Source organism: Canis lupus, chromosome 25 (genome assembly GCF_003254725.2).
Source record: "Canis lupus dingo isolate Sandy chromosome 25, ASM325472v2, whole genome shotgun sequence".
NCBI classification, from domain to species: Eukaryota; Metazoa; Chordata; class Mammalia; order Carnivora; family Canidae; genus Canis; species Canis lupus.
The window spans coordinates 46,251,377-46,273,274 of NC_064267.1; the positions used below are offsets into that span (position 1 = coordinate 46,251,377).

At 56.2% G+C, this 21,898-nt stretch overlaps 1 protein-coding gene across 5 annotated transcripts in view; it reads left to right on the forward strand.

The window, feature by feature from the left end:
* Positions 1-21,898, forward strand: part of SH3BP4 (SH3 domain binding protein 4) — an 83,336-nt gene that overhangs the window by 22,424 nt on the left and 39,014 nt on the right. For 4 of the 5 annotated variants that reach the window (XM_049101067.1, XM_049101066.1, XM_025463525.3 and 1 more), the window contains one exon: positions 14,246-14,321. The gene's annotated coding sequence lies outside the window, so the exon portion shown is untranslated. Of the gene's footprint in view, positions 1-105; positions 254-14,245; positions 14,322-21,898 lie in introns of those variants that run through there. The other variant, XM_035719468.2, reaches the window with a different exon arrangement.

The following is a 21,898-nucleotide window of genomic DNA, read 5'->3' on the forward strand; positions in this document are numbered from 1 at the left end:
TGCTGCAGCCAAACAGGATGTGGTCTGGGTGACTCCCAGCTCCCAGCCATCGATGGTTCTTGTTTTCAGTTGTCTCAAGAGGTAACACCCGCCACCACCACCAAGCACGGGGCACTTTGAGGCCCCGGACGGAGCCCCTGGCCTGGTGAAGGGGGCCTGAGCTCTGAAGGGCCACCGATCCCACCTTCAATTGCTGGGAAGGGAGTCGGGGAGGAGGTAGAGAGAACTCTGAGTCATACTCCAGTCCTTCCAGGTAAAGCTTGGAGGCCTTTGAACTTGGCTCGCTAGCTGGGGAGGGAAGGGTTTCCAGGAGGGCCCTGCTTCTGGCTCGAGGCTGGTCTATTTTGTTGCAGGGCAGGACGAAGGGGAGGCGGCTGCGGCGTGCAGGACACTTGCCCTTGCTCCTCCACGAGGGGCCGGAAGGCCAGCCTTGTGGTCCCTAAACCTTGAGGAAATATAAAGAACATTGGAAGGGGGAGGGGGATGAACAGAACATCACAAAAACGACAAACACCTGTATAGACTTGCGTAGCCACCAGCCGTGCCAAGAAGTGGAACTTCACGTTTGAAGCCCTGAGGCCCTCCCCAACGCCAGGGTCCTCTCACCCCGCCCCCGATGTTTTTTTTTTTTCCAATCTAGTGTAAGCATTTAAGTAGCCCCTAACCTGAACTCTGTGGTTTTCCCCCTGCTATTTATAGTTTTTCCATGTAGCCAATAAACACTGGGTCCTTAAGCATTGTCCATTGTTTTCCACGTTTGTAACGTACACATACGTGGAAGCGTGTATTTCTGCCTGTGGCTGGCCAGCCCCCATATGGCCCCCGGTGGTCCCCACCCTTGTGTCGTCCCTCCGCCTGCTGTGGCCGGCCTGGCAAGCCAGCCCTGATAGAGTTCGTCCAGGGATGGACGTCCCTTCATGGTTAGGTTACGTCGGAGATTAACTTCCCTCTGGATGACAGACTTTGTCTCCTGCCTGCCTTGACTGACCACGATGCCACGCAGGCAGTCCAACTTGGCAAGGACCTGCGGTCCAGTAGCCAGCCGGTGGCAGCTGAGCCTTCAGATGAGGCCCAGCGCTGGCCGAGGTCTTGACCGTGGCCGGAAGGAGAGGACCCAGCTGAGCCACATCTGGATCCCCCACCTGCAGAAACCGCGACGCAGGTGTGTTGCGTGTGGTCATTTGTGACGCGGGGCCGGGAGAGCGACGCGTAGCCCTCCCAGGGTTCCTGCACATCCTGTTCCTGCAGTTCACCGGTGTTGATGGGTAGAGCCGCAGGGTTTCCACTGTGCGCTAACACCTCCATTTACTGCCCCCGCCTCCTCTCGAGGACCAGAGCTGGTTTCCGACCCTTGCTGTTAGGGCCCGCCAGCACGCAGATGCCTCTCGGGGAGCCCTCTAGCAGAGGGCCGGTGGGTGTCCAGCATCACTTCCCACAGGCAGCGTTCCGGATCATTCCGGTTACTCTGCATCCCCACCACCGCTCCCTGTCGTCGGACTTTTCACTTTGGGAGGAGGCCCGATGGAAGGGAAAAGGCTGTCTGATTTGTTTTAGTGTATGCTTTCTTCTCCTTCTTTTATTAAGATTTTATTTATTTATTTATTTATTTATTTATTTATTTATTTATTTAGAGAGATTGAGAAGCAGACTCCCCACTGAGCAGCCAGCCAGCCAGCCCCGGGGCTCGATCTCAGAACCTGGAGATCATGACCCGAGCCGAAGCCAGATGCTTCCCGATGGAAGGGAAAAGGCTATCTGATTTGTTTTAGTGTATGCTTTCTTCTTCTTTTATTAAGATTTTATTTTATTTTTTTTTTGAGAGAGAGAAAGAGAGAGAGATTGGAAGCAGACTCCCCACTGAGCAGCCAGCCAGCCAGCCCCAGGGCTCGATCTCAGGACCAGAGCCGAAGCCAGATGCTTAACCTGAGCCACCCAGGCGCCCCTATGCTTTCCTCTTGACTGATGGCCATAAACCCATGTTTATCAACACTCTCCATTCTTCCAAGGTGAAGGTCCTTTGTTCATGGCTTTTAACTCCTTTTCCTTATTGAACTGCAGGACTTCTTTGAATTTTATGGAAAAATGAGCCCTCCATGGCAGGCTGTCACTTGGCCACGCAGCCTTTCACGGCCCCCGAAAGTCCCATTCTGCATCCGTCCCAGGCAGATTACTTTGGAGGGTTCCAGGTGTGGCCTTGTGGTCAAGTCTTTGGGTTGCGGCTGTCCCTGTGAAATTAGGCCCACATTCACCTTAATCATTTGACCAGCCTGCCCCCCCGGGTCTCCTTCTGTGGGGCACCCCCTGGCCTGGGATTACTTTCCTGTTCTAGGAGCCAGAGAGAGAGAGAGAGAGTCAGCCCTGGGCCTGGGGCTCGAGTCCCGCCAGCAGCTCTCAACCTGCATTTTGCCCCGCGCCCTCGAGGTGATTGCTACTGCTGGAATGTGGGTCCGGGGAGACTGTGCCCTGCCTGTTTAGAACAAGTGCATTTCTAGAGAATGTTAAAATTAGAAAAAGCGGCTCCATTTCCTGCCATTCAGTGGCAGTTGGCTTGTGTTTGTTTGCACAAGGATTTTTCTGGTAACAATCTGTAGTCGGTTTCTGGTGGAATGTGAGGTGAAGTCATGATTTTCGGGATGGAGGTGATCTGTTTCCATGGCGATCTTTGTGGTTGGAGAGTGACTGCTTTGTTTGTGAGTTCTTGCGGATTATGCGGCAATGGAAAAAATATTACTGAAACAACCTTTTTCTCTAGGCAGCAAGACTCGTTTTTGATTTTTATTTTTTTTAAAGTTCTTTAGTGGGAAGTTACTATCTTTGTTAGTGAGGTCCGGAAGGAGTGGACCACAGTGGGCTTGGCTGCTGATCGCCCCTCCTCCTCCCTGGGAGGGCACCCCCCACCTCCCTGGAGGTGCACAGCCTGGGGTGACCACCCCTGTAGATCCTTCCACCCCCTCACAGTGCTAGGTTTAGCAAACAAAAATGCACGGCATCCAGGTGTATTTGACTGGGACACATTTATACAAATTAAAGTATTCGTCATGGTTCAAAATTCAAATTTAACTGGGCGTCCTGTATTTTCTTTGGCAACATCCCCCCAGCCTCCCCAGCGCCCCCCCCCAGCCCTCTATCCTTTGCAGCCTGTCTGAGTTTCTCTCGGTGCCTGGCCGTCTCTCCCAGGTGAGGAGGGGGCATCGCCTGCTCTTGGCTGCCTGACTTGTGGCACCTGGGGACACACCTGTGGCTTCCCCAGTTTTGTTCCGTTCTGTGCGTGGACACCCCCGGGGGCTGGCCCCAGGCTGGCTCCTGGCAGCACCGAGGTGGGGCTCACAGCCCGCCCTGCGGCAGGTACGGCAGGTAACTGCTGAGTGGGGGCTTGGTTTATTGGTCTGTCCAAGGGAAGGCCCAGGAGCAGGACACTGGAGAGATGTAGCATCATCTTCTCTGGAGAGCCTAAGTGCCCATCAGAGACTCACCCCCCGGAACTGGAAGGAGCTCACCTGTGCTTAAATGGCCTGGAAGTGCCAGCCTCTAAGTAGGGGCGGCGGGGGGGGGGGCCGGGGGGGTTGTTGCCAAGAGCCCAAGTCACAGGCTTTGTGAGAGGGGTGGGTAGGAGCTGGACCTTGAGTCCTTTTTGCAGGGGCAGGCGGGTACCAAGGAGGCATTCCCTATAGGGGGAAGCAGGTGTGTGTGCAGGAATTTTAGGGTCCAGGTGGCTGACGGGTCGGTGAAGGGAATTGGCAGTGGGTACTAAGGAGGGAGAGCCTTGAAATGGCTCGGGGAAGCCAGGCCCCAGATGGGCAGGTGGCAGGGCAAGCAGGGCACCTTGTGTTCATGAGCCAGGGGAAGCAGGTGAGTCAAGGGAAGCGGGGGACCCAGGGGAAGTAGGGGAGGCAGTGGGAGGGTAGGTTTGATGGAAGAACAGGGCAGCTGGGACCCCCTGGGAGTTGACACTTTGCTCCAAAATAAAACTGCAGGTCTCAGGTACCCTGGGGGACTTTCTTTTACGTTCAGGGGACAGGTACTAGTTAGTAATGGAGCATCTTACTCTGGGCTAGGTGCAGGCCTGGGGCTGGGGACAGCGAGACTGGCGGGTCCCTGCCCCCGAGCACGAGCAGGTCAACCTGTTACAGTGTCGTCTGAGCACCTGCTGTGTTCCAGGTGAACAGGATGGAGTCCCTGCCTTCACGGAGCATTTCTTTCTAGTAGAAGGGAAAGGAAATAAAACCATCCTCGGAGAATGTGAGGAGTGAGAAGTGAGGTCAGTTGAGGGATTGGGGGGTGAAAAGCTGGTTTGGATGCAGTATGTGCTAATCTGAATAATCCCAGATATTCCCACCCTAATCCTAGAACCTATGCATGTTACTTTATACGGAAAAAGGACTTTGCAGATATGATTAGTTTAAGGAGAGATTACCCTGGATTATTCTACATATAATGTAATGACAAGTGTCATTTTAAGAGAGAGGCAAAGGTGCCCTGACCTCAGGGAAGGCCTTGTGATGAGGGAGATGGATCAGGATGGAGGAAGGGCCACAGGCCGGGGCCACTAAAAGCCAAAAACGTTGGGGAAATGGATTCTCTCGCTAGAGCCTCCAGATGGAACCAGACCTCCTGGTACCTGGACTCTAGGACTGGCCGCCAGACTGAAAGAGAATGAGTTGGTGTTTTGGGCCACCAAGGTCTCTTGAAGGGTCGAGGAAGTGACATTTGAGCAGAGGCCCGAGTGCAGGGGACTGGAGGTCGTAGCTCCTGGTGCTTTCACAGGCGGGGGTGGGCGTCCCTGCTGACACGTGGCCTGGGACCTGAGCCGGGTTCCAGGCCCGACCTGGGCTCAGGAACTCCGTGGGAGTCACGAGCTCTCACGGCTTTGGTCTTCAGCCTGGACGTGAGCCTCAACGAATGTATTTATTTTTAACGTGAAATGTCAGTTGGAGCGTGAATACCATTTGCTATTCTCCAGTTTAGCGGAGTGTAAATGTATCTGATTATTTTTGAGAGAGAGAGAGTGCGTGCAAGTGAGCAGGGGGCCGGAGAGGGAGAGAGAGGATCTTAAGCAGGCTCCACGCCAAGGGCGAAGCCAGACACGGGCTCCATCTCCCAACCCTGAGGTCATGACCTGAGCCGAAATCAAGGGTGGGATGCTCAACCAACTGAGCCACCCAGACATCCAGTGTATCTTATTAATGGAACAGAATATTTCCTTGGCTTTCTAAATTGGGAATATCTAACACTATAGAATAGCCATCTGTTCTGGTTTGGCCCTGAATGCAGAGCCTGAGGTAAGGATTTGGGGACTGGTATTGAGAGGTGGGGGAGTGAGGGTTGGTCCTTGGAAGCAGGAGCAGGGTGGGGGCGAGGGCAGGAGATGAGGAGGAAGAAGGCAAATGCAGGGTGACTTTCTGAGCTCAGGGCCACTGTGGTCCTGGGAGCCATGTGGATATGCTGTGGTCGTCCCTCTGGAGGACGGGAGGCTGGGGCCCTGACCCCAGGGCCGCCCTGGGGAGTGTGTTCCGACAGGCAGAGTGAGGATGGGGGCCTGCACCTGCCCATTTGGAGAGCAGCTTGATGGCCCAGCGAGGGGACAATTGAGTCAATGCGGTGCTGCCTTCGTGAAGGCCAGGCTCGGTGACTGGTCCCGGGGAATGAGGACGGCCACTGTGTCAGCCCATCCAGCAGGAGCTGAGACAGCCGGCGGGGTCTGGCTTTAATGACTGTCGGCCACCAGTGTGGCAGGTGAGCGTTCGGGCACATGTGGCACTCAAGGCGCACGGACACCCCGGGCCGCTCACCCGCCGAGGGCCTCCTGTCCCGTGCAGACCCCGAGACCTGCGGGGTGGCGCCTGCCCCACCAAGAGTCCTGGCACCGCGAGCATTTTCCCTCTCGGCGCCTGGTTTCTCCTCCTTCCAGTTCCAGAAGGCAGGAGCCCAGTGTCTTGCCGCCTTGCTGTCCCTCTGTGCTTTACGGGGAGCAGAGGCCCGGTGGGGAGGCCGCAGCCTGGCTCTCGCTGACCTCCTGTCGCCTGAACCCAACGAGCAGCGGCCACGGAAGCTGTGCTGAGAGGCCTGTTCACCTCTCATGCTTCGTTTTTGGTGGTTGATGACCAAAGGGAGCCTGAGTCGATATCCAGATCCAGAGCAGCCCCTCGGAGGGACGGATCGTGCCGAGCGTGCCGCTGCACGTGCTTGGCTGGAGACGAGAGACGCAGACGGAACCTGCCTTTGCGGCCCCAATAGTGCCCCCTGCACCGCTCTGTTCCGCCCAGGACCCGGCGCCACACGTTTGCCCCGCAGCGGGGACCCAAAGGGATGTGACCCCCTTGACCCCGTGCCCTTGGCCGGCCTTGCTGGCGGTGGGGGGGCGGTCACCCAACGCTGTGGCCGTCCCGGGAACCTTTCCCCAGGTGCACACCGCTCTGAGAGTGGCTTTCTCGAACCCGCAGGGGTTTGGTGACTTTTATTCACTTTTTGCAAGATTGCATTTTTTTTTTAAAAAAGCCTCGTTTAAAAAGTAGGATATTCCCTGAGGTTGGGGACTCCTTCGAATTTCCGGATAACATTGTGCTTATCTCAACAAAGAGATTTAGAAACTGCAGATTCATTTTGGATGAAGAGTTTAAAAAAATACAGAATGGTCCCCTTTTTTTACTTTATTCAGGTCTTGGGCTTCAGAAAGTGTTTGTTCCAGCGATTCCATCCCTGACCCAGTTTCTGTATGTGCTTTGTGGGTCTGGCTCGTTCTGGGAGGCGGGGGGGGGGGGGGGGGGGGGGCGGTGACGCGGGGTGGGGGGGGAGTGGTCAGCGATGCGAAGTCAGATTAACACATCAGGAATCATTTCATGCTCTTAGAACGTTCTGTATCCTCCCTTTGCTCTACTGCTGGGTTTTCTTTTTAAAGATTTTATTTATTCATGAGAGACACAGAGAGAGAGGCAGACAGAGGCAGAGGGAGAAGCAGGCTCCCTGCGGGGAGAGCCCGACGCGGGACTCGATCCCAGGTCTCCAGGATCACGCCCTGGGCCGAAGGCGGTGCTAAACCGCGGGGCCACCGGGGCTGCCCTGACAGCTGGGTTTTCTAAACCTCAAATGTCACCACCTTCCAGCAGGGAGGCTGGCGGGGGGCGGGGAGGGGCACCCCCCACATACCCCCTTTACAAAGCTGACTAGGGAGGGGGCTTTCGAGGGCTGGAGTTTGGGATCAGTTGGAAAAGCCGACCGGGGGTTGGGGGGGTGCAGGGTCTTCCAGCCACATTTCTCCCTCTCTTGCCTTTTAAACTGTTGCCCAGGTGACAGGCTGCCAGGGTGAAGATTTGACCCCAGGTAGGAGAACCCAAGAGTTCACACGGCTGGTGGCCCTGCCAGTGGGGAGGGCAGAGGTGGCCGTGGGGCTCTGGGCAAAGGCCCCCCAGCACTCAGGCCCAGGCCCTGTGGTCCCCCCTCCGTGACCCCAATGAGGAAAGAGGGGCAAGACTTCGCGGTGGGCCCAGCTGTCACACAGAGCCGGGACTCGAGTCCCCGTCCTAACCGGCTCTGAGCCTTCAACACACCACGTCATCCTAAACATCTTCAGGCTTGTCGGCATTTGTGGGGTGGCTCTTGACTCTGCACCCTCTCCCCAGGACTCGCACCAGGGCAGGGTGACTTCCTCCTGCTTTAAAAGCCTTTGAAACCCTGAGGAGGTTTTATAATTTATGTCTCGGAGGAAGGAAAGAAGGAAGAAGGGTGATGTTGGAGCCCAGTGTGGCGTCTTAGGGGCTCACTCCGGGACATCTGGTCTTGCTGCAGCCTGCTGTGGGGTCTCTGTTCACCTTGCATCGGTCACTGGTGCTGGGCCGCCACCATGCCCGGCGACCCCCGGCTCTCCACTTCCTGACCTCAGGCTGGTGGCCGAGAGGGTCCGGTCTCAGTTGTCTCCTCAATACGTTCTTGACCATCACGCATCGTACAGTGGTTCTCAGAGTGTGTGGGCCAGGGACCAGCAGCATCGCCGTCACCCGGGAGCCAGCGAGAGGATCAGGGTTTTAGTAGGAGAACCACCCCCTGATGCCCATGCTAGCAGTTAGGTTCTCAACCTTTTATTCATTCCCTGAGTGTTTTGTGTTTTCTACTTGAAACCAAGGCCCAGCTTCAATTTGGGTCACTCAGCCAAGGCCGTCGAGCTTGCAAAGGGCAGAGTGACCTGTGCACCCGCCGAAGTCCTCCATTTACCTGGCTGCCTCCTGCCGTGCAGCTCGCTCCCACACGCAGCTTCCTGACTGGGGTCATCTCCTGTTTATTCGGGAGATGTTATAGGATCAAAATAAAAGGGTTATAGGGTCAGAATCAAAGCCCCAGGTGCCGCCCGTGGGCAGCTCTCTCCTTCACTGTCTGGACGCTGGACTTGAACTTCCAGCCCCACTGGGGAGGCCCAGGATTAGAGCCGGGTCAGATGGCCCACATCCTTAAGTGACCACCTGCTAGTTGGAAAAGTTAGTCAAAGCCTGGAAAAATAATGTTCCTGTGTTTTGCTTAGTTTTTTAAGATTTTATTTACTTAATAATTTTAGAAAGAGAGAGTGTGGGAATGGGGGGAGCAGAGGGAGAGGGAGAAGCAGACTCCGCGCCGAGCGTGGAGCCTGACCCGGGGCTCGATCCGATGACCCTGAGATCATGAGCCGAGCTGAAATCAAGAGTCAGATGATCAACCGACTGAGACACCCAGAGGCCCTAAAACTTTGCTTTAAAAAAAAAAAATGCCAAAAACCATGTCTGTGACTCTTTGGTTGGGTGGAAGGTCTTTTCTGAGTGTTTGAGAGCAGCGTCTGGCTTGAACCACAGCACGTCCTTCTGATTTCTACCTTAAAGTCAAGTAACAGCACAAAGATGCTGATGAGGCCGTCCGTGTTCAGGGTCTTAAAAAATTTCCTGCAATAGTGCGATGTTGTCCAGTGTGGCGGCCCATTTTTAAGCGATTCTCCTCAATCGAGACTCTGCAAAACCCCCCGGTTGGTGGCTGGGGAAGCTGCTCTTGCCTCCTATGTGACCACTTGTTCCTGTGTTAATTAAATACATAAAGAGTTCCGTATACATAAATACCTAGATACATAAAAAAGAGTTCTGGAACAGGGCCCACTGGCTGCGACCAAAGGGGTCAGAAACCCAGAGGAGGAGCAGCCGCGTCTGGCCGCAGGTGTGGGAGGGAGTCCGCGTGCCCAAGACAGGCAGGTGGCACCGAGTCCCTCTGTCACACACACAGGCGAACAGAAGCCTCCCCCCGGGCTAAGGGCAGCCAGGAAGGCCGGCCAGCCGCACGCAGTGAGTAAAATCACCGGCTTATTCTGCATCAGGCACCCCACGGAACCCACAGACGGGGAGGGCACGTATATAAACCACCGTGGGTGTCCGCGTGTCCGTCTCAATAAACCCTTTTCCCCTTGAGCTTCATTATCAACAAAGGTGTGATACAGGAGAGGGGAAAGGATATTCCTGACCGCATACGTAGTCTGTAAAATTCAAGATGTTGCGTAATTCTGGAGAAGGTAAGCGCACCAGCTCTGCGTGTGTCCGGGGTGAGAAAATGTCGCCACCTCAATCAGGTGTGATTTCAGACACTTTCCCTGAAATCTGTAATCGTCCACCACCTGCCGAAATAGGTTTGCAATTAACAGTGTTGTGTGTGTGGATTTTTGATGAACACTCCAGGTGAAGGCGATGGCCAGTCTACCAAAATATTAATTTCTTTTTTTTTTTTTTTTTTAGTTTTATTAATTGGTTCTCTTAGAGTGGATTGATTTTTCTCTCGGAACAATGAAAAATGCGGGGTGAAGTCTGGGCATGAGATCCCATGAGATCAAGACTAATTAATGGTGCTCAGCTGCTCTTGGGGGTGGGGAGGGGGGCACTGCTGCCTGGGCGAGGCCAGGAGTGCGCCTCCCTTCCTGAGGGGTAGCATCTCTAGACAGCCATTGTGGGTTGACAGGCCTTGCCTCCCTGCCACCTGTCATCCTACCTGCCGTCTTGGCCGGCACGTCTGGCATTTACCCAGGCACCTGTGGCTACGTGCCCACTTCCCCGTGCCCCGACCCTACCATGCCTGGCCCTTTGCCCCATTGCATTAAGTGGGCTGGTATAGAAATAGGGTCAGCAAACTCTGCAAAACATCGGACTGCGTATTTCCGGCCTCGTGTGCTACTCTGTACTGGACACACGTCCTATAGACAAGACGGAAACAGGTGGGCTTGGCTCTTTTCAACACAACTTGACTTACGGACACTGCGATTTGAATTTCGTATAATACTCATGCCACAAAATATTTTTAGCCCCCTGCCCCCCCCAACTCTTTAAAAATATCAAAAATTTCTTCGTTCATGGGCGCCGTGCAAAGACAGATGGCGCACCAGGTTTGGCCCTGGTAGAGACAAGAATTTACTACTTGTTCTACTTTCTACTCTTGTCCTACCCTTTTGGTGGCTTTTGGGGCAGGGGCGGGGCTGAGGGAGCCCCCTTGATCCTGCCACGGGGATTCTCTACAGATTGGCAGACACAGCGTAGGAGGGATCCTTTGGCTGATGGATCGATCCGTGCATGTCCATCATGGTGGCTTGGATTGATTATTGAAAATTGATCTGTCATTCCCACAGCAGCCCCTGAGATGGGCGGGATCATGAGAATTCCTTTTCCCGTTTTGCAGAGAGAGTGTAATAGTTTCCTAGGGCTGCCCTAGCAGAGTGCACGCTGGGTGGCTTAAGTACCAGAGGTGTGTCGTCTCACAGGTTTGGAGGCTAGAAGTCAAAGATCGAGCGTCGGTGGGGCTGGTTCTCTCTGAGGCTCTGGGGAGCATCTGCTCCGTGTGTATCTCCTGCTCCTTGCTGGCGATCCCTGAGCCCCAATCTCTGCCTGCATCTTCACACGACATCCTTCCCCACGTGTACGTGTGCGCCTCCAGATTTCCCCCTTTTTTTTTAAATTTTTTTTTTTTTTAGATTTCCCCCTTTGTAAAGACACCAGTCCAATAGGATCGGGGCCCACCCTAAGGACCTCATTTTAATTCCATTACCTCAGGAAAGACCCTACTTCCTCACGTTCTGGGGTCCTGGGGGCTAGGGCAGGACTCTGACACTTTGTAACTGGGGATCTGGAAAGCCCGGCTGAGTGTCTTGTTGGTCGCTGTCCTGGAGCAGGAAAGTAGGACAAAGCTGTCACCGCTGTCTTCGTATGAATATAGTTACCTGTCTAAATGTCGGGAGCCTCTCCTTAGGATTTATGCACCCAGACTTCCAGGCCTCCTCAAGTAGGGTAAACCCTCCAGAGCTGTGCCTTCAGCTGAGACTATAAGCTGTTAAAACAGCTGGTGACAGATGCGCAGGGGACACTGGGCTGCAGGCAGAGACCTTTGTGTTCCGAGACTCCCAGAGACCACAGCATCGTGCCTTCTCCTAATTGCTCGTTGACAGCTTGGTGGTTCTTGAAGATTTCCCTTAATTTTGTCCAATGACACCACTGATGTTTCTTGAGACAAAATCAGGGAGTTAGGCATCTTCCAGACTTTGGGACTTGATGCCAACCTTAATGTAATGAGCCTACATTAAGTCCTGTGGTTTCTTCTGGGGGCCTTGGGGACTGGGGAGCCCACACCGGTGTATGGCCGCTCGCTGGGGACGACAGTGCTTGGCCAAAAGAACACATCTGCTCTCTTCTCAGGGAAGCTGGTCTTTGTACAGTTTTTGGAGATGTGGACCATGGAACTAGGAGGTTGGAGAGGGGCCAGCGGGTTCTGTCCACCTAATCCACCCACCCTGGACCTCACCGGTGGGACCATTCACAGCCAGACCCCCTGTCCTCCCTGTACTTGCAACACTGAATTACCAAAGGGTTCGGGCTGTGCATGCATGTGTGTGTGTGTGTGTACGTACCTGCCCAAAGTCCAGCATGGCCATGTCTAAGCTTGTTGGGCAACATTGGGTCATCCCATATTAGGTATGAGGTAGGAGTTGACCCAGTCACCCTCCCCACCCCAATCTGGGGAACCTGCCAGAGATTCACGTCATGAAATAAAAACTCCACCTAAATGATCCTCTGGAAGGAGTGAGTGACAAGCCCCAGAGAGCTTGCAAGGCCCTTTGCAAAAAATGCCAAGTTGACTCAGCCCTAAAGCAACAGTGATACGAGTGTTGTGCTAACCTCTCCATAAAGGAAAACTGGCAACTTTTTGGAGTTAGGACGAGGTAGTGGTCTGCGCTTTCTCAGCAAACATCTATTTCATGCCCCGGGACATGGGTTTGGGGAGCCTGGGGTGGGGTGAGCAGCAGCAAGGGTGTAGGAGGTGCTCTTCTAGGGAACTCTGACGTCTCCAGCTCCCCCACCACCTGGCCCGGCGTGAGGGGCCCACACGGACCAGAGCAAGGGGGAGCACGCCCAGCAGAGGAGAGAGTCCCACCACCCCAGCCGACATTCGGGTGGGGGTGGGACGGGGGAAGGAGGCACCCTAGTTTCACAGAGGCTGGTGTTGTGACTTGGGAAGAGTGACTTTTTACAATCAAAAAACAAAAAAAAAGAAGTGCGGGCCACACTCCCCGCAGAACAGATTAGAAAGAGTAGGGAGATGATCCAGAGAGGCAGCAGCCCCCGCCAACCCGCTTCTGAGGGGCCACGTCTGCAACACTGTCACCGCCTCCTGCCCCTTTGCAGCCCATTTCCCCCTCTGTACCCGTGATGAGGGCCCTAGGCGACAGCAGCCTCCGGATCACCGGGAGCACCCCGACGGCTGTCCCGGAGTCCCCGAGTCCCCGAGAGACGCGCCCACGATCGCGCGCCCGTGGACCGCGGCCTCTTGTTTCCTGCGCCTCGAACATCCGGTTTTTCTGTCTCCTTTGGGATCTGAGTCTTTTGTCGTGTTTGCGTCTATCTTGTCACGCTGTTGCCTTGTTCCTGGCGTCGGTTGACTTCGATGCAGCTTTTGGCCTCTGCCGGTTGACGCCGTGCGCGTCTCGGAGCCGCTTCCGGGCCGCGTTTTCTCTTGCTTCGGGATGATGGCCATCCCGACCTCACGCCTTTCTGTGCATCTGGAGTTCGTTTTACTGTTGAGACCCCAGGTGGGGGCTGCGGGGTGGGGTGCAGGGGGGGTCAGCATCCTGAAAACCAGCCAGCGGCCCCGGAGTCCCAGGGACTGATGCTTCACGGTGCTCCTTCCCATCACATGTGAAGTATTCACGCGGAGGAGGGTCTGTGGTCTGTACGGGGCTGTGTGTCCCCTGGGAGGGGAGAGGGGCAGGGGCGGGAGTGTCGCAGGCCGGGTGGCCTTGCCCTCCGGAGGGCATCCAGAAGGCAGTTTCAGCCGCACATTTCACGATGTGAAGGGTCCAGGATGCCCGGAAAGCCCAGAGCCGCAGATCCTCCTGTCCACACCGGGGGCCGGGATCCAGTGGCCGAGGGGGCGGCCCGCAGTGGTGACCTTCGGTCCCCTTCCTCTCTCGTGCCGTCCTGGCTTATGGACTCCTTCAGGGGTGTGGCCTCTGTAGTGTCACGTTCCTTAAGTGGGACCCGAACCCCCTCCCGAGTCACGGCGTGTGGTGTGCGAGGAGGAAGCCCCACTGCTGGCGGGAGACTGGAATGTGTGTCTGGGGGTTTAGCTGATAAGATTGTTCTGTTGAACTAAGACTGCTGGTCTCTGCAGCAGAGGTAACAGCAGGTGAGGGAAGACAGACTTGGGGGAAAAATTAGTAAAAAAAAAGCTTTAGGGGCAGGCTGGGCTGCCCAGGGAGCTGACTGTGACACTGGTCTTTGCGTGAGACGCTTATTGGGGTGCGTGCTTGGGGCCAGCGCCCCTGGAACGCCTGGGCAGGCCTCTGAGACCCGCAGGAGCTCCGGATCTAACCCTAACCCCGAAGGCCCATGGCTCTGCACGTTATCAGCGGGGGTGGGGTGGGGTGGGGAGGGTGGCCTGCCTGGGGAGGGAGTGGGGGAAGGGTTTGGGGAAGGGAGAGACGAGCTGGGGACTGACATCCAGACGGGTCTCCAGGGGGCGGTCTCCAGGGGGTCTCCAGGGGCGGTCTCCAGGGGGCGGTTGCAGAACCGGGCCCTTCTGCAGGCCTCGCTCCAGCAGCTGGGATGGGAGGCGCATCTGGGGCCTGCATCACAGCACCCAGGTCCCCACCTTACTGTGACAACGCAACTCGGGGCGCGGTTCACTCTAGACGTGGGAGTGGGGAGGCACCCGCGTGAGGTGTTGCTGACCGAGGCTCTGAAGCCTATGTTCCCCTTTCTTCTTGCAGCCTCTGCCTTCTGTGGACGGGAGGCCGGGTCCTGGGACTTGCGCTCTGACGTCAGGAAGCCGGTGGCCTGTCATAGGTAAGCCAGGCGGGCTGGGTGTTGGCTTGAGTAGCTACCCTCGGCCTGCTGCATGGGGACCGCTGTGTCGTGGCTGATGTGCACAGACCCGAGTGGGGAGATGGACCCCATATGCCTGCACAGTGGCTCAGATGGGAGGAGTCCCTTCCAGAAGCTTCTTGGCCTCTTAGTGCACTGCAAACCTCTCCCTCATGGCTCTGTCTTCATATCCTCATCAGCTCTCAAATGTCCCCAACTCGGAAAGGTCAGATGGCACCAGTGACTTCCCTTTCTGGTGCCACCAATGGAACACTCTGGCTCTACCCAGAAACCAGACGGGCAGCTTGTTCTGAGCCCCAACCGCCATGGGGCAGAGCCCAGGTTGGCTGTCCCTTTTGTGTTTGCACAAAGGAGTTATTCTTACAACCCAAGGGGTTACGAGCTCCCGAACAATGACCACCAGTGACGAGGTGCAGGTTGACCGAGCTCCCTGCCGCTGCGGCCACGGCTCACCCACCCCGGGGCCCTGGGAGGACTTCCGTCCCGTCTGTCCCGGGAACACAGCAGCAGAACAGGCTTTCTGCAGCGGCCCCGAAGAGTGAATGGTGTCCTTATAGGATGTTCTCGCGGATTTTCTTGGATGTTCCCCACCCCCCTTTTATGATTGAAGGGCAGTTGACATACGTTCCGTTGGTTTCGGGTGTTCAACCTAGTGACGGAACAAGTCTGTACGTGGCCCCGTGGCCCGGACTTCCCCCACAGGTGAGATCGTAGCAGCTCTTGATTCTTATTCTGACCCCCTTGGTCAGCAATAGAACCCTCACCTCAGTGGGGTCGTCTACACAGCCTTCCTGGGTTGAAAAGCCACGCACATGCATCCTCACTGGGTGAAAGGATCAGATAAAATTAAATGGATCCTCTGCACACACTGGGTAGAGGAGGGGCAGTTCACGGGGAACAGCTCAGTTACCCCGTCCTTCCCCATCATGTGTGAGTAATAACAGCCCTTCAAATAAAGTGAGCAGGGCTTGGATTGTTCCAGGCTTCTCTTTAAGTCTCCTGCATCCTCTGTTCCCCTTGACAGATGACTGGGATCCTTCTTCTTCCCCTCCCCACCTTTTCTAGCAGTCTCATTGTTTTCTGGGATCTGCATGTGCTTTAGGACCGAATGTTTGGGATGCCTGCGCCTCTGGCCCTGGGGGCTTTCCATATAGTGATGTGAGGAATTCAGGAGCTCTCTGGTCCCGGGTCACTCCTCCCTGCCCTGCACTGAGGTCTCAGGACTTAAAATACTTCTGTCCTTGCCTTATAAGTACAGCCCCTTGCCCTGAAGGCAAACCCAGCCGAAAGGCATCCAAATTCCTCGCATTCTTTTGGCCTGGCACCGGCGGGAGTGCCAGGGTTTCTGAGATCCACCAGCAGATCGGCGCCTTGGTTCCTTTTCTCTAGATAAACTTGATCGACACCAGGGGGTTGTACAACATGACTCGCTGCCCGACCCCCATGTGGTCTCCCCACTGGGTCTGGATTTAGGGCACAGCTTGGCAATGCAGGCCACCCCGTCCCGAGTCAGGCCTGGAGGAGGTTGATGGGGGCGTCAGCCTGGGACGCATCGCCTGCTCCAGCAGTAACCTGAGCGGTATTTATGTGGCTGGTTTTTTCTGGCACTGAACCAGGGTTCCCGGGGTGGCAAGATGCCTGGAAAGAGGAAGAGGTTGGTGGGACAGGGCCTCCTCTCTGGAGATGAGCCCGAGTCGTGCCCATTGTCTCCATCCCCATGTAAAGGGCTCCCAGGAGCCGGGCAGGGGCAGGGGTCCACCCTTTCTTGTTTGGGGGTAGCAGATGTGCCGTCAGGCTGAAATCTTAGGGACATAGACATGTGTCCTCCAGTGCTTAAAGAAATCGTCCACTGACTGTGGCAGAAAAAGAGATCTCGTCTCGACACATGTGACATGTGGCCAGTTTTTGTGCCCCCCGCCCCCCGCCCCGGCCCGACCAAGAACATAAATGCACTTTTCTCTGTGCATCCTTAATAGTCAAGATCTGATTTATCTCAAGTTCACTGTGAAGTGGGTGAGGCTTCCCAGGGTTTCAACGTGTGCGTCCCGAGTTGTGCTCATGCCTGATTTTGTGATTTGCATGTACTTCCAGCAAATTCTGGGTTAGAGCATCCACGTTAGTGACCTCCTTGTTACCACCACCAGAAATAGTTTATTAAAACACCTGAAAATAAGTAAATAATAAAAAAATAAAAGAACACCGGCTTTAAGGCCACTGCTAAAAAAATTAAAAACAGACCACGTGAGGCAGCTGGAAGGAGCCCTGAGTCTTCCTCTTGGCTTGAAGACCAGTGCGAGTGACTGGGTGAGCGGCAAATACCAGCGCTCGGGCCTGCAGCTCCTCGGGGGGTGTGCCAGCCAAGGCCACAGCCCGGGTCCTCCTCCCTAGGGGAGGCCGAGGCTCCTTCCCACAGTTTTGCCACCGCCGGGGGAGGAAGCTTCTGTCCTGCCCATTTCACAGAGAAGAGGTGAGGCTCCAGGGAGCACCTCATTCAAGTTCAGGGCGTTATTTCTAAGTAGAGTCATTGGGAAGTAGAGACTCCCCGTCCTGGAGCCCACTTGGATGCCCAAAGCCACCACCTCTGCTGGTTTCCCACTTTTCAGCACCCCAGAAGGATACCCTGTACCCGTGAAGCAATTATTCCCATGGCCCCTGCGCCCATCCCCCAGGCAACTACGAAGCGGTGACTTTTGAGGATGGAACTGGACCCCGGGCTGTACGAGGGGAGATCCTGCTTGCGGATGTCCTCGATGCAGGGCAGCTCAGTCCAGCATACCTCACGGCTTGACCCCCAGGCCTGCTTGCACCGTCACTGGCCAGGTGACCCAGAGGTTCCGAGTCTGCACCTGCTGAGGCCTGCGTGGACGCCCCCGGGGGCAAGGTCTGACCTCACATCGTCCCAGGGTCACCCAGTAGCCGGCAGAGGGCAGCCCCCCAGCCAGGCGTCGAACCTGAGACGTTGCTCGGCCTCTTTCAAAACCTCTGCCTGAAAATATCTGCCATCAGCGCCACCTCATTAAGCGGCGAGTGCAGTTGACTGTGAGCGAGGTCACGGGGCAGCTACGTGGAGCCTGGGGAACGCGGACAGGTGACAAGGCCCGGCTCGCCCGAGCGCTGAGCTGCCCTGGCCACGGGGGCTGCGTTCTCGGAGGCCCCGTGTGTCAGCCTCATCCCCTGTCCCCCCCATCCCCCCCATGTGTCAGCCTCATCCCCCTTGTCCCCCTCCCCCGTCCTGCCCACCCCCCCACCCCCCTGCCTGCCCTCCTCAGACGCAAGCAGGGAGGGCTTGGGGACAGATGAGAAATTTTTGACATACTTGAGGGTTTGGAGATAAAAGTGTGAGTGAAGGGAGCCTCCACCATTGTTTATTTCAAGCGCCTCCCAGCCTCTTGCTGAAACCGGCTCCGTCTACAAAGAGCTCCCGGGGTCTAATCAGAAAACCCCAATTTGCCTATCTCTCCGGCTGGATCTTTCCCGGTTATTTCATTATTTAACGCCGATGGGGCGTTGGGAAGGGCAGAGCGATTGTATTTTATTCTTGGGTCAGAAAAGTGTGCAAAGAGCTTAGCCCTTTGGTCTTTTCTAAGTGTGGACGAATTTTGAGTCCATGGGCGTATTTTGCATAAATTAATTTCCCTGGGCCTCAGTTTCCTTGTCTGTAAAAACGGCACCCGTGTCTAGAAAGTTCTTAAAGATCCATAGGAATTAAATAGGCTCTCGGATCTCGCTCAAGAGAAAGAGAAGTGATTGGAAGGATCCAGACTGAGCACAGCAGGTCCCAGAGGACCTGAGAGCCAGGTTTTTATTTTATTCTATTTATTATTATTATTTTTTAAAGATTTCATTCATGAGAGACACCTGAAAGAGAGGCAGAGACACAGGCAGAGGGAGAAGCAGGCTCCCTGGGGGAGCCTGATGCGGGACTCCATCCTGGGACCCCGGGGTCACACCCTGAGCCGAAGGCAGACGCTCAACCGCTGAGCCACCCAGGCGTCCAGAGAACCAGGATTTGAGCAGTGCAGCTGCTTTTCAAGAATTGCATGTCCCTGTCTCCTCCTCCACCCCCCCCACACACACACCTATGCACCTGGCCCAGGAATGGCTGCAGTCCTTTGTGGGACTTGCCCCCCCTCACCCCCTCACCCCCTCACCCCTGCCACAGCTGAAAGTTCACTTTTGCATTTCCTGGGCTTCCAGCACTCAGAGGCGGCTGGGGCCAGGTAACCCTTTTGAGCCCCATCCTCTGGGGTTGGGTCAGCAGGTGGGCTGTGGATTGGCTCCCCTGGAGGGGTGTCCATTGCTGATCTAGGGCTGCGGGGGTGTCCTGGAGCCAGGCCGTGACAGCTGATGGTACTGCCTGGTACTCCGGGGCACCGAGCTGGTGACCTGCATTCATCCTCACCTGGGCTTGTGTGCAGCTTCCTTCCCTCCCCTCCTCCCTCCGCCCCTCCTTCCTTGGGAATTTGGTACCTCCCCATCATTTTGGGCAGGCCATTTAGCATCTCTGGAAATTCCTTCTCTTGTGTCTTGATCGAGGGCCCCCTGAGCATCAGCATCAGTCCTCTGAACATGTGGGTGATGTGGTCAGGGGGACGGCCCTCCACTGACGTTTCGGTTCGTGCCATATGCCAAGCACCCTGCCTTCCCCACCTCACGCCGTCCTGGGGGGTCCCAAAGGTCAGAAGACGGATTAACAGGCCCCGCTGGCCAGAGTGAATAACTTGGGGCCCCTCTTTCCAAGAGGTGAGCAGCTGCCTGCGAGATGGCTGCGTGGAGGGACCAGCCTGCGTCTTCCCGGCGCACTCCGGCCGTGTTTTGTAGGCTGCCAGGCTGAGAAGCTCCCACTTGTGATGCACCCAGAACCCCGTTTCCATTCTATCAAGAGGCAAAGCTTTGCACTGGGCAGAAGGAGAAGCCGAGACTTAAAAAGCCAGCATGTGTCCAAGCTCAGCGTCTTCCCAAGGTCACAGCATCTTCCCAAGGTCACAGCGTTTTTCCAAGGTCACAGCGTCTTCCCATCACAACCTGGCCATCATCTGTCCCTGAAGGTCAGGGGGCTGCCCCCTCGGCTGTCCACCCCGGTGAGGGCCTGCCGTGCTCCGCACCTTTGTGGTGTGCTTGTCGCCCTGGCTGCTTGTGAACAGGGAGCCCGCACCCCCACCCCCATCCACCTCTGGGCCACCCTGGACTCTGCTCGGTAAACACAACTTGATCCTTTTTCCTTTTGTCCTTGTCGTCCCCATAAATACTATTTACCGTCCCTCTTCCCCGTAGGAGCTGGAATGTGCAGCCCTCTCTCTGCCTTCGGTTGTTGGCGAAATTAATGGTCATTGATTGATGCCTTAGGTTGGCCGGGGTGTCCTCGGGTCGTGTCCACCCTCTGTGTGGTGCCTTGTCCTGCCAAATGTCATTTTTTTTTTTTTTTTTTTTTTTTGTCAAGAACGAGCAGGTGTAGTTACCCAGGAGCCCGGGGCCTCCTAGCAAGGTCCTCTTGGAGGGTCCCAGCAGAACGTCACAGGTGCAGGTGGTTTTCTGCAAAGAAAATGTAGCTCTTACTGCATCTCTCAGAGTATCTGCACCCTCCCAGGAGGCCGTAGCTCCTGACTGCGAAGAAGGCACGAGACAGGCTTGCAGATAAGTGGGCAGTAAGAGCAGCGGGGTAGGGCCCAGCGGGGGCACCGAATGTCCCCCGGGGGTGCAGTGCTCAGCTGAAACCCACGTAGAACTGGACAGGAACCAGTTAAATCTCTTCTTTCCATGTCCTTCTCATAGATTCTTTGGCTTTTTGTGAAACCCAGAGGTCGTTTGCCCATTGACAGAATGAGGGAGCCTTGGCTTCTGGAAACTTTTTAGATATTAGTTGAGCTTGGGCTTACTCGGAACAACACCTGCACGCCCAAGGCGCTCCACGGGTGGTCAGTGGGAACCCAGCACCCAGGCCAAGGCCCGGCGTCCACGTTACCTAACAGGCCGTCCCCGGGGCCTCCCGAGTTGTTCAGGCCACACGGTGTTGAGGTCTCGAAGCCTCGAAGCGGCGTAGTTCATGAAGCCGCTTTCAAAGGAGGCTGGCTTTTTAACGGAGGGTGCCTGAGGTTCTGGGGCCCGGGTCAGATCCCGGAGAGAAATGTCCTCGCGCAGCGTTTGAAGAGCTCCTCTCCGTAGCTTCGTGTTCTGTCTAAATTTGGCGCAGCGCTTTACAGTTTGCAAGCGCTCTCGGGAGATTTGTCCTTGATCTTTTCGGGGAGAGGTGGGGCAAGCCTGCCTTTCGTCGCTAACTTCATGGCTCAGGGGAGGGAGCTTGGGGCCTCGGAGAAGCCGAAGAGTGATCAAAGCCAGGTCAGACAAAGTTCTGACCCCAGCACCCCCACGTAGGGGCCCCCAGCAGGCCATCTGGGGTCGGATGGTGCCGGGTTGAACAGGGTTCTAGAATCATCCATCAGTAAAAGTGACCCAAGCGTAGCAGAGTCCACTGGCGCCTGGTTGGACCTGACAGAGATGTTGCTCACCAGGCTCCACCTGCCTTGGATCCTTTGACCTCAGAGGGATTCGCCAACCCACGTACTCGTCGCGGGCAGGTGTGGGTAGAGGTCACCAGGAATCCGTCCGCCCAGTTGGGATGCCAGGTTATGGTGGAAACTCCTCTGGGTACCACACGTGAGCAGGTGTCAGGGTGAATGTGAACGAGCGTGGGGGTGGCCCAGCCCGTGGCGGGCAGCAGGAGCCAGCAGCACCCCGACTTGGCAGCTCCCCGGTGAGCCCAGGCCAGCGGGACCCCGACAGTGTCTCCCGGCCCAGGCCTGGCCCGCAGGTGCTGGCTCAGGCCGGGCTGAGATCCTACAGACCCAGAATCTGGCTGCCTGCCGGGAGGCACACAGTGAGCGGTGAGCGCACCCCGGGGGTGCACACGGGGGTGGGCGGGGGGATGCAGCAGCTGGGTGTCGCTTTAGAGGGTTGGACAAGGACCCTCTTGGGGGAGAACCTGTCAGAATGCCTCACAGCCGTGCGGCCCCCACCAGCCGGCCCTAGGTGGTGCCTCAGTTTGTTCCTCCGTAAAATGGGAACGAGAAGCTGCAGTTGCATGCAGGTGGCGCCTTCACGGTTATGCTTGTGCTCACACGCTGTGCACAAGTGCGCCGGTGGCTCGGGCCCAACCCGCAGGGACGGAGCCGGAAGGCGTTGAGCGTCTGCATCCAGGGGTCTCCAGGGCCGGTGCACCCTGTCCTCCCTCGGCTTGCCTGGGGTAGCGCCCAGTCTGTTCTGGTTTTGCTTAGGGAGCTGGAGTTGGGTCTTTAGAGCCCTAAAAAGTGCCCAGGGTGGTCCCACCCTGACCCTCCCCTGGGTGCCCTGCTGCAGCAGGAGCGCCTGCCTGGGGCTCTCGGTCCCTGCCTCTGACCAGTACTGCCTCCTTCCTCCTCACCCATCCCTCCCTCCTCCTCCTCACCCATCCCTCCCTCCTCCTCGCCCATCCCTCCCTCCTCCTCACCCATCCCTCCTGCTCACAGCTTCTTCCATCAGCTTCTTCCATCACCCCCTCTTCC